The sequence below is a fragment of the Lontra canadensis genome, unplaced genomic scaffold (genome assembly GCF_010015895.1).
Source record: "Lontra canadensis isolate GAN:19392208 unplaced genomic scaffold, GSC_riverotter_1.0 scaffold67, whole genome shotgun sequence".
NCBI lineage: Eukaryota > Metazoa > Chordata > Mammalia > Carnivora > Mustelidae > Lontra > Lontra canadensis.
In genome coordinates, this window is record NW_022631061.1 from 6,946,729 (window position 1) to 6,962,775 (window position 16,047).

General features: G+C 35.4%; 1 protein-coding gene across 14 annotated transcripts in view; it reads left to right on the plus strand.

Annotated features, from left to right (window-relative positions):
* The window catches only part of NBEA (neurobeachin), a 664,613-nt gene that overhangs the window by 166,626 nt on the left and 481,940 nt on the right, over positions 1-16,047 (plus strand). The window lies entirely within an intron of this gene.

Genomic DNA, 16,047 nt, shown 5'->3' on the forward strand with positions numbered 1-16,047 from the left:
TAGTTTGAAAGAGTAGATATGCTTTTTATTTTGGTTCCAAATCAATAGTCAAGTAAGGGAGAATAGACATACTACAAATACAGGAAATAGTTGAAAAAAACCTACATTGTAGGAAAAAAATTATGCATATATGAGGAACTGTAAATGTACTGGTTGTTTGATTACTGAGTGAGAAGCACATGTACTTTTAAAATTAAGAGAGAGGGATTACTCATGTAACTTTGGTTAAGTAAAAGAAATTGACTTGGAGAAATTAAATAAAGGATTCTAATCCCAGATGCAAAAGCTATTAAGAAAGCACATTTAAAAATATAGCAATGTGGAAAAGATAAGCCTAACTAACCTGCAGATAAAAACACTCACTGGAAAAATACTGTTACAGAGTACATAATAATTGCAATTAGAAATTTTACTGTAAGTTTAAAATGTAAGGAATGAATTGCTTCTGAGGAAGGATTACTACTAAGCAGATGGTATAACACAGAAGCATTGGATCATGGACTAACAAAACTTTGGAGGGAAGTTTCTATTTTTGTTGAAGAAAAAAAAATTTATACAAATAAAAATGAAATCAGAGGAAGCCTAAAGGAAGATAAATTGTGTGGTTGGCAGAGTGAGATACACAGAAGATAAAAATGAAAACAAAACGATTAATATGTATGGGTGGAAATATGAGAGTTCAGAAGGATCAAAGAGAAAATGATTGATATAGAAGGCACAGAAATTCCAATAATGGTATAAATTGAGTTTCCAAATAAAAGCAGAACAATGGGACTAAACAAATATTTAAGGCTATAATTCTGTGAAGTCCTAATAAAAAGATTTTGCTGTCCATATTAAAAACGTCATGTTGTGTACCAGAGAGAATTTTCCTAGAATGGTCAGTTCAAAATTAAACTGTTGTGTTTAAATGTAAGTCAAGAATCTTTTGTTCAGCAGTGTAAAAATAAGAGGAAAATTTGAGCTGGGCATTGGACTTTTCTGTAACATTTTTCAATAAAGGAAACAGAGAGCAACACCCATAGGATATTGAAGTGAAGAAAATGGGAGCCAAAGTATCATTTTAGTAAAAAGAATGCTACCAAACAATTTTTAACCATACAAGGAATTATTTTTCTGAATAATTATTGAGAAAATTTCTGGGGACAAAGTTCAGCCAATCAGGATGACTGGGAAGACTATAGCTAAGTACTACTGGTGAACACTGAATGAATTTAACAGTAAAACTAAGCCTGAAACAAACATTTGAATTAGAGTGACAGACCAGAATTTACTTTTATATGCCCTATTAATGTAGAAATGCTACAGTTATAATGAATTGGGAAAGGACTGAGGAAAGACAGAAAGTAGAGTAAATCCAGAGAGTCAGAGGTTATCCATAAGAAGTTGACAAATGATGTATTAGAAACACAGGCTTACTGACTAAAATTTGATGGCACAGGGGTGATGAAAAATTAAGAGTTAAATATATTGAATTTATCGTTTGCTCATAATGGGAAAATACACTTGCTAAACACATAGAAGACTTCTTATTCCTTTATAGCTACAGAGTAAGAAATTTGGCAAAATTATAATGCTTTCAAGATATTAATAAGTATAAATAAACCAAAGAATAATACATGTAATGGAATCTTTAAAAATCTATGAAAGTTGGAAGCATAATGTAAAATATGACTCTAATGCCAAACATGTGCCATGAAGATAAATGTAAAAGTTTTTCTAAATCACCTATTTTAAGAAAAAAGAAAAACAGTTCATCACAGTAATAAAATGCAGATCTATATGCAAGAAACATACTGAAATAAAGTGATTTAGAAAAGGCTGAAAATTAAAGGATACTTAAAGGTTATACCACATATATACAAATGAAAAAAGCAGGAATCATGATCTTAGCATTGGACAAATTAAAAGTCAAACCAGAAAGCAATAAATACCATAAAGAAGGACACATAATGTTAAAGGGTGAGACTTTCATGAAAAGGAAATTAAGGAGAATTAGTACAATTACCATTAATTTAAAACATTAAAACAAATTTTAATTCACCTTAGTTCATAAAAATCAAAGGAGAAAGTAATATAAATACTAAGATAAATCTGATTAATATAGTTTGAAGTCTGTATCATGTTAATAAAATAACTCAGTGCCATGGAATATTTATGAAAATTTGACATGGCATTGTAGACATCAAAGAAAAATTCTAAAATGTAAAAATAAAACAGAGAAGGTTCTCTTATTAACATATGGTAAAGTTAGAAAATAGGAACAAAATCAGAAACCAAAGTTTCTTCTACCTAGAAAGTTAAAATTAATTGAATAACTTTTGTGTCAAAGAGAAGATGCATACAAATTACAGAATTTTTTTCAGGATTTTATTTTTCATCATGGTAAGTGTACACTTTAATCCCATCCCCATTTTCCCCATCCCCCCTCATCCACCATCCCTCTGGTAACTATCAGTTTATCTTCTGTAGTGTAGAGTCTTGGTTTGTCTCTCTCTCTCTTTTTTTTCCCCTTTGCTTGTTTGTTTCTTAAATTCCACATATAAGTGAGATCATACGGTATTTGTCTTTCTCTTACTTATTTGCTTTGCATTATACTCTCTAGCTCTATCCATGTTATTGCAAATAGCAAGATTTCATTTTTTAATGGACGAATAATATTCCTTTGTGTCTATAAAGATAAAATTTACAACTATTTCCTGTCAGTGGACACTGTGCTGCTTCTATAGTTTGTCTATTGTAAATAATGAACATAGAGGTGCATGCATCCCTCTGAGTTCATGTTTTGTATTTTGGGGGTAAATACCCAGCAGTGCAATTCCTGGATTGTAGTATAGTTCTGTTTTTAATTTTTTGAGGAACTTCCATGCTGTTTTCTACAGTGACTGCACCAGTTGGCATTCCCATCAACATTGCAAGAGCATTCCTTTTTCCTCCACATTCTCACCAACACTTGTTTCTTATGTTTTGATTTTAGCCTTCTGATAGGTGTGAGGAGATACCTGATTGTAGTTTTGATTTGCATTTCCCTGATAATGAGTGATATTAACATCTTTTCAAGTGTGTGTTGGCCATCTGCATGTCTTCTTTAGAGAATTGTCCATTCATGTCTTCTGCCCATTTTTTAAAAAATATTTTGTTTATTTATTTGACAGACATCACAAGTAGGCAGAGTGGCAGGCAGAGAGAGGGGAGGGGGGGAATCAGATGCCCTGCTGAACAGAGAGCCCAGTGCAGGGCTCAATCCCAGGACTCTGAGATCATGACCTGAGCCCAAGTCAGAGGCTTACCCCACTGAGTCACCCAAGTGCCCACTTATGCCCATTATACAATATATAATCCATTAATTGGATTATTTGTTTTTTTAGGTTGAGTTGTAGCAGTTCTTTATATATTTTTGATACTAACCCTTTATCGGGTATGTCATTTGCAAATATCTTACCCATTCTGTGGATTGCCTTTTAGTTTTGTTGATTGTTTCCTTTGCTGTGCAGAAACTTTGGATTTTGATGTGGTCCTAATGGTTTATTTTTGCTTTTATTTCCCTTGCCTCAGGAGACATATCTAGAAAAATGTTATTATGGCTGATGTCAGAGAGATTATTACCTGTGCTCTCTTCTAGCAATTTCATGGTTTCATGTCTCACACTTAGGTCTTTAATCAATTTCAACTTTGTTTTTGTGTATGATGAAAAAGTGGTCCAGTTTCATTCTTTTGCCTATGGCTGTCCAGTTTTTCTAACACCATTTGTTGAAAAAGCTGTCAGTTTCCCATTGTGTATTCAGTCCTTCTTTGTTGATTACAGAATCAATGTAAAAAAATTTGTTGCATTCCTATGCATTAAGAATGAAGTAGCAAAAAATGAAATTAACAAAGCAATTCCATTTACAAATTTTTTTCTGGATGCAGAAATGTGAGATTTTATTTAATATTTTCCTGAATCTGTATTTGGAATATTTTCTTCCATTCTCTATTGGTGGTTCAAATTACTTTATTTTTAATTTTTTTTATTGTGTTATATTAGTCATGATACAGTACATCATTAGTTTTTGATGTAGTGCTCCATGATTCATTGTTAGCATATAATTTACAGTTGCACCAGAAACAGTAAAGTATCTAGGAATAAAACTTAACTGGAGAGGTGAAAGACCTGCTACCCTGAAAACTATAAAATACTGATGAAAGAAATTCAAGAATATGCAAAGAAATGGGAACACATTCCATACTCACGAGTTGGGAAAGCAATATTGTTAAAATGTCTGTATTACCCCAGGACGCCTGGGTGGCTTATTCCGTTAAGCCGTTGCCTTCAGCTCAGGTCATGATCCCAGCGTCCTGTCCTGGGATCAAGTCCTGCATCGGGCTCCTTGCTCAGCAGGGAGCCTGCTTCTCTCTCTACCTCTGTCTGCTGCTCTGCCTGGCTTGCGCATTAACTCTTTCTCTCTCTCTCTCTCTGACAAATAAATAAATAAAATATTAAAAAAATATATTAAAAAAAAATGTCTGTATTACCCAAAGCAATCTACAGATTTAATGCAATCCCTATCAAAATACCAAAAGCATTTTTCACAAAAGTAGAACAAATAATCCTAAAATTTATATGGAATCACAAAAGATTAGACTCCAAATGGACAAAAGCTGTCTTAAAAAGAATAAAACTGGAGGTATTAAATTCCAGATTTCAAGTTCGATTACAAAGTAGTAGTAATTAAACCAGTATAATACTGGCATGAAAATAGATACACAGATCAGTAGAACACAATGGAAAGCTCAAAAAAAGCTCAAAAATTATATGGACACACTGAAGAATTAAAACAAAACAAAACAAAACAAAAACCCTTCAAAAACCTATGAGCTACAGCCAAAGAAGTGCCTAAGGGAAATATCCATAGTTATAGAGCAATAAAAAGAAAATATAGGAAAAAATATATAAATGTGTAAGTTAGGAAAAGAATAACCAAATAAATGAAAGGTAGGAATTAATGATTCAGGACACAAAGAATCATTTAAAAAACTTTTTTTTAAAAACTCACGATATAGGTGGATAAGTCATCATTAAGCAACTCAAGAAAGGGCAAAAGTGTGAATGTACAAAATTATAATTTCCAGAATTAATATACAAACAGAAAATTAAAAGAATTTTACATAATAATTTTGCCCAACTTTTCCTAGAAATTGATAAGCTAACCTAGTAGAAAAAAGGAAAAGAATATGAATGAATGGTCAGCTCATAGAGGAGAATATGCATGGCACATAAACATTTGGAAGGAATGGAGTCCTACTAGAATAAGAGAAATATAAGGACACTAGGTCCTCAGTTGGTTAAGCACCTGCTTTTGGCACAGGTCAGGGTTCCAGAGTCCTGGGATCCAGTCCCCCATCTAGCTCTTTGCTCAGTGGGGAGCCTGCTTCTCCCTCTGCTTGCTGCTTCTCCTGCTTGTGCTCTTTCTCTCTCTAAGAACTAAATAAAATCTTAAGAAAAAAGGGAAATCTAATCTGAAACTAAAGTAAGACATCAATATATTAGATTGGATGTGGGGGGAGCAAGCATTCTTATACATTGCTAACTGGAGTATAAGTTACTATAGTCCTATTTGGAATGCAGTGTTACTTTTGATCAGTGTCTGTCAGAAATATAAATACATATACTTTTTAACCCAGCAATTTATTGCTTATACTCATTTGAAAACATGACCCTTCAGAGTTATTCATTGTTCTGCTGTTTAAAATCGGAAAGGTTAGGAGAAATCTTAAATTTCTATTAATTGAGAATTTGTTAAATCATGTATCATTCATTCATTAAATAGAATGTCAGCCGTTGTAAAACAAAACTATTGAGATAAGTCTTAGTTATGTTGATATCACAATTACATTGTTGCATGATTAAAAACAAATAGTATATATAGATGAAAATGTACTGGATGTAGTTTTGTATAAAAAAGAGGATATAAAAATATAGTACTTCCTATATTACATTAAAATGTAGAAGCATATGTAAGAAACAAACTTAAGAACAGTGGCTTCTAGGGGCACCTAGGTAGCTCAGCTGGTTAAGCCTTTGCCTTTGATTTAGGGTCTGCCATGATGCCAGGGTCCTGAGATGGATCCCCACTTTGGGTTTTTTCCCCAGCAGGGAGCCTGCTTCTCCCTCTCCCTTTATTGTTCACTCTGCTTGTGCTCTCTCACCCTCTCTGATAAATAAATAAAATCTTAACAAAACAAAACAAAACAGAAAAACCAGTGGTTCCTAATGGGGAGTTGGTGGAAATGATGGTGAATGTGGATCAATTTAATCTTTTAGGCATGTGAATATTAATAACATTGTTTAGAAAAAAAACCATGCAAATATTTAAAAAAACAAGCAACTTAAAATCTTGGGAGAATTTTCATTCATTATTTTATTGATGGAGTTGAACTGAATAAAATCAATGACTGATTAGTTAAAATGAGTTGTTCTTGATTGGTGCAATCATGGAGTAAAAGGACTAAGGTAACACTAATAAGTGTTTTCTTAACTACTTAGCTACACAGGGAATTAAGTCCAAATGATTTCTATCAATGTGATTATAAAATTAAATCTAAATGTAAAAATATAACATTTAAAACAAAGCATGTATTACTTGATGGTTAATAGAGATAATGGTTAGTAAAATACATGTAATTCATTGCCTTTCAATTTGGACTGCATAGGTTTGGATCCTGCCTTAGTCACACATTTTCTGAATAGTTTTGAAAACATCTTTGAGCCTCAGTTTTTATCCCATAAATGAGTAAAACCATACTGCTTCCCTCACTGAGTTTTAAAGATAAATGATAAAGTAGACATAAAATGGTTAATCACAGCATATTGCAATATGATAATTTAAATTGTTAGCAAAAAGGTAATAGGTACTATTTAACATGTAATTCTGATAAAAGCAGAACATACCCTCAATAAGATATTTATCTTCAATATAAAATTTAAGTATGACATACTAGCAGCATTCAGATCAGTGAGATAAGTTTTTCTACTAAAATTATTACTATTATTGTTCAAGATTTGAAAAAAAAATTAGGGAAGAGGAAATAGGTAGTATTTATGAAGGGATTGAGTATATACCTAAAAGCTTAAGAAAATCATCTCTAAAATTTAAGAAATGAGAAACCACCCAAACTTAGTGTCTCATTTGTGTATAGAGCAATTATCTGGCAGGAAATCTTAGACGAGTCCACAGATGAAGTTACACTGAAGTCTGGTGGATTGGTCCCTCGTAACACCTAGTTTATAATTTCTATCAAGTGTCTGGAATACAGGTTGTTAAATCCGTACACTTTAATTGTCAGCTGAACTAGAGATAGGTTTGAAATCTTTCACTAAAATTGAGAAATCTGTTCCAAATAGTATATACAGCTACTCTTCCTTCCTGGGGATGGAACTTAATTCTCCTCTACAAAGTGTGAGATGGACTTAATCACTTGCTTCCAAAGGATATTGAAACCTGCCAGTGATTTTCAATATTGAATAGGGCTAACATCAACAGTCATATAGCATCTTGAGGCCATGTATTTCCTGATACGATGTGATGAAAAAGACACTTCATCTTTGTGGTCTTCTTCTATAAGAAAAATAACTCAAGCCTAGTCCAGAGAAAGCATCATACATTCCAGATTGAGGGATATTGTACAAAACACTTGACCAGTACCCTTCAAAACTGTTGAAGGGCATGAAAAACAAAGAGTGGGAAACTGCTACACACCAGAGGAGTTTAAGGAGAGATGATGACTAAATTCGAGGTAGTATTCTGGATTGGATCCTGAACAGAAAAAGGACATTAGGGGAAACTAGTAAAATACGAACAAAAAGGGTGAGCCTGGTGGGGGGTATTAGGGAGGGCACATGTAGCCTGGAGCACTGGGTGTGTTGCATAAACAGTGAATTCTGGAACACTGAAAAGAAATAAAATTAAATTTAAGAAAAAGTCTATAGTATAGTCAATAATACTGTACCTGTGTTGATTTCTTAATTTTGACATATGTCTCATGATGAGATAATATATTAACACATAGGGAAGCTGGGTAAGTAATATATGAGAACTATCTGTACTATATTTTTAACTTTTCTGTAAATCTTTAAAACTTCCAAAATAAAAAGGTACATAAGAATGAGAAACATAGGTTACCTGGGTGGCTCAGTTGGTTAAGCATTCCAACTCTTGATTTCAGCTCAGGTCATGATCTCAAGGTCATGAAAACAAGCCCCACATCAGGCTCTATGCTCAGCAGGGAGTCTGCTTAAGATTCTCTCCCCCTGCCCCCATTCCAAAAGACTGAGAACCATAACTTGGATGTATGCTTGAGGAGAAAGCCAAACTATTCTTTCATGGAAGTAGTATTACAGTTATCCTCAGAACAGAATCTAACAAATGATTCAGATAGATGATCAAAATGCCTAAATGGCTGTACTATAATAGAGTTATGATCATTTTAGCTTCTATAAATTTTTTATTAACATATAATGTATTATTTTTTTCAGGGATACAGGTCTGTGATTCCTCAGTTTTACACAATTCACAATGCTCCCCATAGCACATACACTCCCCAGTGTCTATCACCCAGCCACTGTATCACCCCCACTCCATTCCACTCCACTCCACTCCAGCAACCCTCTGTTTGTTTCCTGAGATTAAGAGTTTCTTATAGTTTTTTTCCCATCTGGTTTTGTCTTGTTTCATTTTTTCCTCTCTTCCCCTATGATCCTCTGCCTTGTTTTTCAAATTATACATATTAGTGAGATCATATAATAATTGTCTTTCCCTGATTGACTTATTTTGCTTAGCATAATATCCTTTAATTCCAACCACGTCATTGCAAATGGCAAGATTTTGGTGGGGTTTTTGATGGCTGCATAATATTCCAGTGTATGTATATGTATGTATGCATCTATATACCTATGTACATATATACATACATGTGTATATATACACAGATATATGCACACACACATATACACACACTAACACACACATTCCAACACACACACACACACACACACACACACACACCCCACATCTTTATCCATTCATCTGTTGATGGACATCTAGGCTCTTTCCATAGTTTGGCTATTGTGGACATTGCTGCTATAAACATTGGGGTGCAGGTTCTGCTTCAGATCACTACATTTGTATCTTTGGGGTAAATATCTAGTAGTACACTTGCTGGGTCATAGTATAACTCTATTTTCAACTTTTTGAGAAAACTCCATACTGTTTTCCTCAGTGGCTGCACCAGCTTGCATTCCCACCAACAGTGTAGGAGGGTTCCCCTTTCTCTGCATCCTAGCCAATATCTGTCATTTCCTGACTTGTTAATTTTAGCCATTCTGACTTGTGTGAGGTGGTACTCACTGTGGTTTTGATTTGTATTTTCCTGATGTTGAGCATTTTTTCATGTGTATATTGGCCATATGGATGGCTTCTTTGCAGAAATCTCTGTTTATGTCTTTTACCCATTTCTTGATTGGATTGATTGCTCCTTGGGTGTTGAGTTTAACAAGTTCTTTATAGATTTTAGATACTAGCCCTTTATCTGATATGTCATTTGCAAATATCATCCCCCATTCTGTCAGTTGTCTTTTGGTTTTGTTGACTGTTTCCTTTGCTGTGCAAAAGCTTTTGATCTTGAAGTCCTAAGAGTTCATTTTTGGCCCTTGCTTCCTTGCCCTTGGTGATGTTTCTAGAAAGAAGTTGTTGTGGTTGAGGTCAAAGAGGTTGCTGCCTGTGTTTTCCTCTAGGATTTTGATGGTTTCCTGTCTCACATTTAAGTCTTTCATCTATTTTGAGTCTATTGTTGTATGTGGTATAAGGAAATGGTCCAGTTTCATTCTTTTGAATGTGGCCGTACAATTTTTCCAACACCATTTGTTGAAGAGCCTATCTTTTGTCCATTGGGTGTTCTTTCCTGCTTTGTCAAATATTAGTTGACTGTTGACTTCCATTTCTGGGCATTCTATTCTGTTCCATTGATCTGTGTATCTGTTTTTATGCCAGAAACATACTGTCTTGATGATTACAGCTTTGTAATAGAGCATGAAATCTGGAATTGTGATACCACCAGCTTTGATTTTCTTTTTAAACATTCCTCTGGCTATTTTGGGTATTTTCTGGTTGCACACAAATTTTAGGATTATTTGTTCCATTTCTTTGAAAAAAAATTGATGGTATTTTGATAGGGATTGCATTAAATGTGTAGATTGCTTTAGGTAGCATAGACATTTTCACAATATTTGTTCTTCCAATCCATGAACATTGAACATTTTTCCATTTCTTTGTGTCTTCCTCAGTTTTTTTCATGAGTACTTTATAGATCTCTGAGTACCGATTCTTTGCCTCTTTGGTTAGGTTTATTCCTAGGTATCGTATGCTTTTGGGTACAATTGTAAATGGGATTGACTTCTTAATTTCTCTTTCTTCTGTCTTGCTGTTGGTGTATAGAAATGCAACTGATTTCTGTGCATTGATTTTATATCCTGACACTTTACTGAATTCCTGTATGAGTTCTAGCAGATTTGGAGTGGAGTCTTTTGGCTTTTCCACATAAAGTATCATATCATCTGCAAATACTGAGAGTTTGACTTCTTTGCTGATTCGAATGCCTTTTATTTCTTTTTGTTGTCTGATTGCTGAGGCTAGGACTTCTAGTACTATGTTGAATAGCAGTGGTGATAGTGGACATCCCTGCCTTGTTCCTGACCTTAGGGGAAAAGCTCCCAGTTTTTCCCCTTTGAGAAGGATATTTGCAGTGGGTTTTTCATAGATGGCTTTGATGATATTGAGGTATGTACCCTCTGTCCCTACACTTTGAAGAGTTTTGATCAGGAAAGGATGCTGAACTTTGTCAAATGCTTTTTCAGCATCTGTTGAGAGTATCATGTGGTTCTGGTTCTTTCTTTTATTAATGTGTTGTATCACATTGATTGATTTGCAGATGTTGAACCAAGCTTGCAGCCCAGGAATAAATCCCACTTGGTTATGGTGAATAATCCTTTTAATGTACTGTTGGATCCTATTGGCTAGTATTTTGGTGAGAATTTTCGCATCTGTGTTCATCAAGGATATTGGTCTGTAATTCTCTTTTGTTGGGATCTTTGTCTCGTTTTGGGGTCAAGGTAATGCTGCCTTCATAAAATGAGTTTGGAAGTTTTCCCTCCATTTCTATTTATTTTGGAACAGTTTCAGGAGAATAGGTATTAATTATTTAAATGTTTGGTAGAATTCCCCTGGGAAGCCATCTTTCCCTGGTCTCTTGTTTGTTGGGAGATTTTTAATGATTGCTTCAATCTCCTTACCGGTTATGGGTCTGTTCAGGTTTTCTATTTCTTCCTGGTTTAGTTTTGGTAGCTTATATGTCTCTAGGAATGCATCCTTTTCTTCCAGATTGTCAAATTTGCTGGCTTATAGTTGTGCATAATATGTTCCTATAATTGGTTGTATTTCTTTAGGGTTGGTTTTGATCTCTCCTCTTTCATTCATGATTTTATTAATTTAGGTCCTTTCTCTTTTCTTTTTGATAAGTCTAGCCAAGGATTTATCAATCTTATTAATTCTTTCAGAGAACCAGGTCCTAGTTTCATTGATCTGTTCTACTGTTCTTTTGATTTCTATTTCATTGCTTTCTGCTCTGATTTTTATTAGTTCTCTTTTCCTGCTGGGTTTAGGCTTTCTTTGCTGTTCTCTCTCCAGCTCCTTTAGGTGTAGGGTTAAGTTATGTATTTGAGACCCTTCTTTTTTCTTGAGAAAGGCTTGTATTGCTATATACTTTCCTCCCAGGAATGCCTTTGCTGCACCCCCAAAATTTTGAACAATTTTTTTTTCATTTTCATTTGTTTCCATGAATTTTCTAATTCTTTAATTTTCTGGTTGACCTGTTCATTCTTTAATAGGATACCCTTTAGCCTCCATGTATTTGTGTTCTTTCCAATTTTCCTCTTGTAGTTGAGTTCTAGTTTCAAAGTATTGGGGTCTGAAAAAATGCAGAGAATTACTCCATCTTTTGGTACTGGTTGAGACCTGACTTGTGACCCAGGATATGATCTGTTCTGGAGAATATTCCATGTACACTGGAGAAGAACGTGTATTCTCTTGCTTTGGGATAGAATGTTCTCAGTGTATCTGTGATGTCCATCTGTTCCAGTGTGTCATTTAAAGCCTTTTAAGGTCTTTATTTCCTTGTTGATCTTTTGCTTAGATGATCTATCCATTTCAAGTGAAGGGGGTTTTAAAGTCCCCTACTGTTACTGTATTATTGTTGATGTGTTTCTTTGATTTTGTTATTGTTTTATATATTTGGCTACTCCCATGTTAGGGGCATAGATATTTAAAATTATTATATATTCTTGTTGTACAGACCCTTTTAATATAAATATAGTGTCCTTCCTCATATCTTATTATAATCTTTTGTTTAAAAATAAATTTTCTGATATAAGGATGGCCACCACAGCTTTCTTTTGATGTCCATTAGCTAATAAATTGTTTTCCCCCACCTCACTTTAAATGTAGAGGTGTTTTCGTGTCTAAAATGTCTTTTGCAGAATATTGATGGGTCTTGTTTTTTTTTAATCCATTTTTATACATTTTTTATCCATATTTATCCATTCTGATACCCTTTGTCTTTTGATTGGAGCAGTTAGCCCATTTACATTTAGTGAAACTATCAAATGATATGAACTTGGTGCCATTGTATTTGCTGTGATGTGATTGCTACTGTATATTGTCTCTGTTCCTTTCTGGACTATGTTACTTTTAGGCTCTCTCTTTGCTTAGAGGACCCCTTTCAATATTTCCTGTAGGGCTCATTTGGTGTTTGCAAATTCTTAGTTTTTGCTTGTCCTGGAAGATTTTTATTTCTCCTTCTATTTTCAGTGACAGCCTAGCTGGATATAGTATTCTTGGCTGCATATTTTCCTTGTTTAGTGCTCTGAATATATCATGCCAGTCCTTTCTGACCTGCTATGTCCCTGTGGATAGGTTTGTTGCTAGTCGGATGCTTCTGCCATTGTAGGTTACAGACTCTCTTGTCCCGAGCTGGTTTCAGGATTTTCTCTTTGTCTCTGAGGGACTGGTAAGTTTTACTGTTAGATGACAGGTATTAACCTATTTTTATTGATTTTGAGGGGGATTCTCTGTGCCTCCGGGATTTTGATGCTTGTTTCCTTCCCCAAATTAGGGAAGTTCTCTGTTATAATTTGCCCCAGTATACCTTCTGCCCCCCCCTTCTTCTTCTGCATCCTAATTATTCTAATATTGTTTCATCTTATGATATCAGTTATCTCTTGAATTCTCCCCATTGATCCAGTAGTTATTTATCTCTTTTTCTCAGCTTCTTTATTCTCCATCATTTGTTCTTCTTTATCACTAATTCTCTATTCTGCCTCATTTATCCTAGCAGTTAGAGCCTCTATTTTTTATTACACCACATTAGTAGCCTTTTTGATTTTGACTTGGTTAGATTTTAATTATTTTATTTCTCTAGAAAGGGATTCTCTAGTATCTTCTATGCTTTTTTCAAGCCCACCTAGTATTTTTATAATCATCATTCTGAACTATTTCCATCATCTTACTAATGTCCGTACTGATTACATCCCTGACAGTTGGTACTGCCTCTTGTTCTTTTTTTGAGGTTTGTTTTTCTGTTTTGTCATTTTGTCCAAAGAAGAATAGATGAACGAGAGAACAAAATGCTAAGAGGGTAACAATGACCTCTGAGAAATATACAGTAAACAAATCAGAAGAGACCTGAAACCGGGAAAAAAGAAAGGGGGGGAGAAAAGAATATGGTCAGGCTAGTGAACAGAGCCATACACTAGATTTTGGTTGTATTTTGGTCTGTTAGAAGAAACTGCCTCCCCAAATTTTAAAGAAAGAAAACTTATATATACACAAAAATAAGGGTAAGTATGATGAAGGGATGGAATATGACCATAAAGATGAAAATTTAAAAAGATTTAAAAAAATCAGTAAGTTGCTTGATAAAAGAATCATATTTAAAAAAAAGGTGGGGGGAGAAGGAGAGAATGTGATCAAGGAGGAGACTAGAACAAAGCCATACACTAGATTTAGGGTATGGTCTGTTAGAAGAAACTTTATTCCAAGATTTTAAACAAACAAACAAACAAAAAATATATATATATAATTTTAAATACAAATGAAGGGATAGACTATGACTGTAATAATGAAAATTTAAAAATATATTTTAAGAGGAATTGGTAAGATGTTGTTTGAAAAAAGCAAGAAGAAAGATACAGAAAAAGAAAAAATTTTTTTTTCAATTTCTTTTCAGCTTAACAGAATTCATTGTTTTTGCTCCACACCCAGTGCTTCATGCAATACATGCCCTCCTTAATACCCACCACCTGGCTCCCCCAACCTCCCACCCCCTGCCCCTTCAAAACCCTCAGATTGTTTTTCAGAGTCCATAGTCTCTCATGGTTCACCTCCCCCTCCAATATCCCTCAACTCCCATCTCCTCTCCATCTCCCTATGTCCTCCATGTTATTTGTTATGCTCCACAAATAAGTGAAACCATATGATACTTGACTCTCTCTGCTTGACTTATTTCACTCAGCATAATCTCCTCCAATCCTGTCCATGTTGATACAAATGTTAGGTATTCATCCTTTCTGATGGAGGCATAATACTCCATAGTGTTTATGGACCACATCTTCCTTATCCATTCATCTGATGAAGGGCATCTTGGTTCTTTCCACAGTTTGGCGACTGTGGCCATTGCTGCTATGAACATTGGGGTACAGATGGCCCTTCTTTTCACTACATCTGTATCTTTGGAGTAAATACCCTGTAGTGCAATTGCATGGTCATAGGGAAGCTCTATTTTTAATTTCTTGAGGAATCTCCACACTGTTCTCCAAAGTGGCTGCACCAACTTGCATTCCCACCAACAGTGAAAGAGGGTTCCCCTTTCTCCACATCCTCTCCAACACACGTTGTTTCCTGTCTTGCTAATTTTGGCCATTCTAACTGGTGTAAGGTGGTATCTCAATGTGGTTTTAATTTGAATCTCCCTGATGGCTAGTGATGATGAACATTTTTTCATGTGTCTGATAGCCATTTGTATGTCTTCATTGGAGAAGTGTCTGTTCATATCTTCTGCCCATTTTTTGATATGATTATCTGTTTTGTGTGTGTTGAGTTTGAGAAGTTCTTTATAGATCCTGGATATCAACCTTTTGTCTTTGAAAGATAAAAGAATCGTAGGAAAAAAGCCATAAATTCTATGTGGTGTATGCCCCTAGCACTAGAGTTTTGCAGTTCTCATTGATCAGTAAACTTGGTCTTGGCTGGATGTTCTTTCTGATCTTCTGGGGAAGGGCCTGTTGCTGTGATTCTAAAATGTCTTTACCTGAGATGGAATTGCACAGCCCTTGCCAGGGCCCAAGATAATTAATCTGCTGGGTTTGCTTCTCAGTAGCTTTTGTTTCCTAAAAGCTTTCCTCACAGGTTTGGAGGACAAGAATGAAAATGGCAGCTTCCCAATCTCTGGCCCTGGAAGAGCGGAGAACTTGGGGCCCGACTCCTCAGTGAGCCCTTAGAGAAAAGCAATCACTCCTGTTTCCCTCGTCTCTGGCCACACTCTATGCTCACCTGGCCTGTGACTTAGTGTTTCTATCTCTGGCACATAACCCCATTTGGAGTGTCCAAACCCAGCAGATTCCTGTGGTGTGCTCCTGTGGCACTCCTTGGGTGGGAGGGAAACAAAAGGAGTCTTCCCAGATCTGCCACTTGTTGGGTGCTTGCTTGAAGAGTAGCGGCCCAACTGGGCTGCGGATCATGGTTTATGGTAGTCCTGAGCTGAGAGCCCACTCCTTGGCTCTATCTTTGCAGCTGGCTTTCCTGCTCGGATACTTGGGGGCTCTGCCACATTCAGGTACCCCTGGTTTTTCTGTAATCCTGAGGGTCTTGAGATCACACTGTCCCACTGAGTCTTCCAAGCCACTGGAGCGACATCCGTCAGCTGAGCAGACTTCTCAAAGTTCTGATTTTGTGTTCTGCTGCT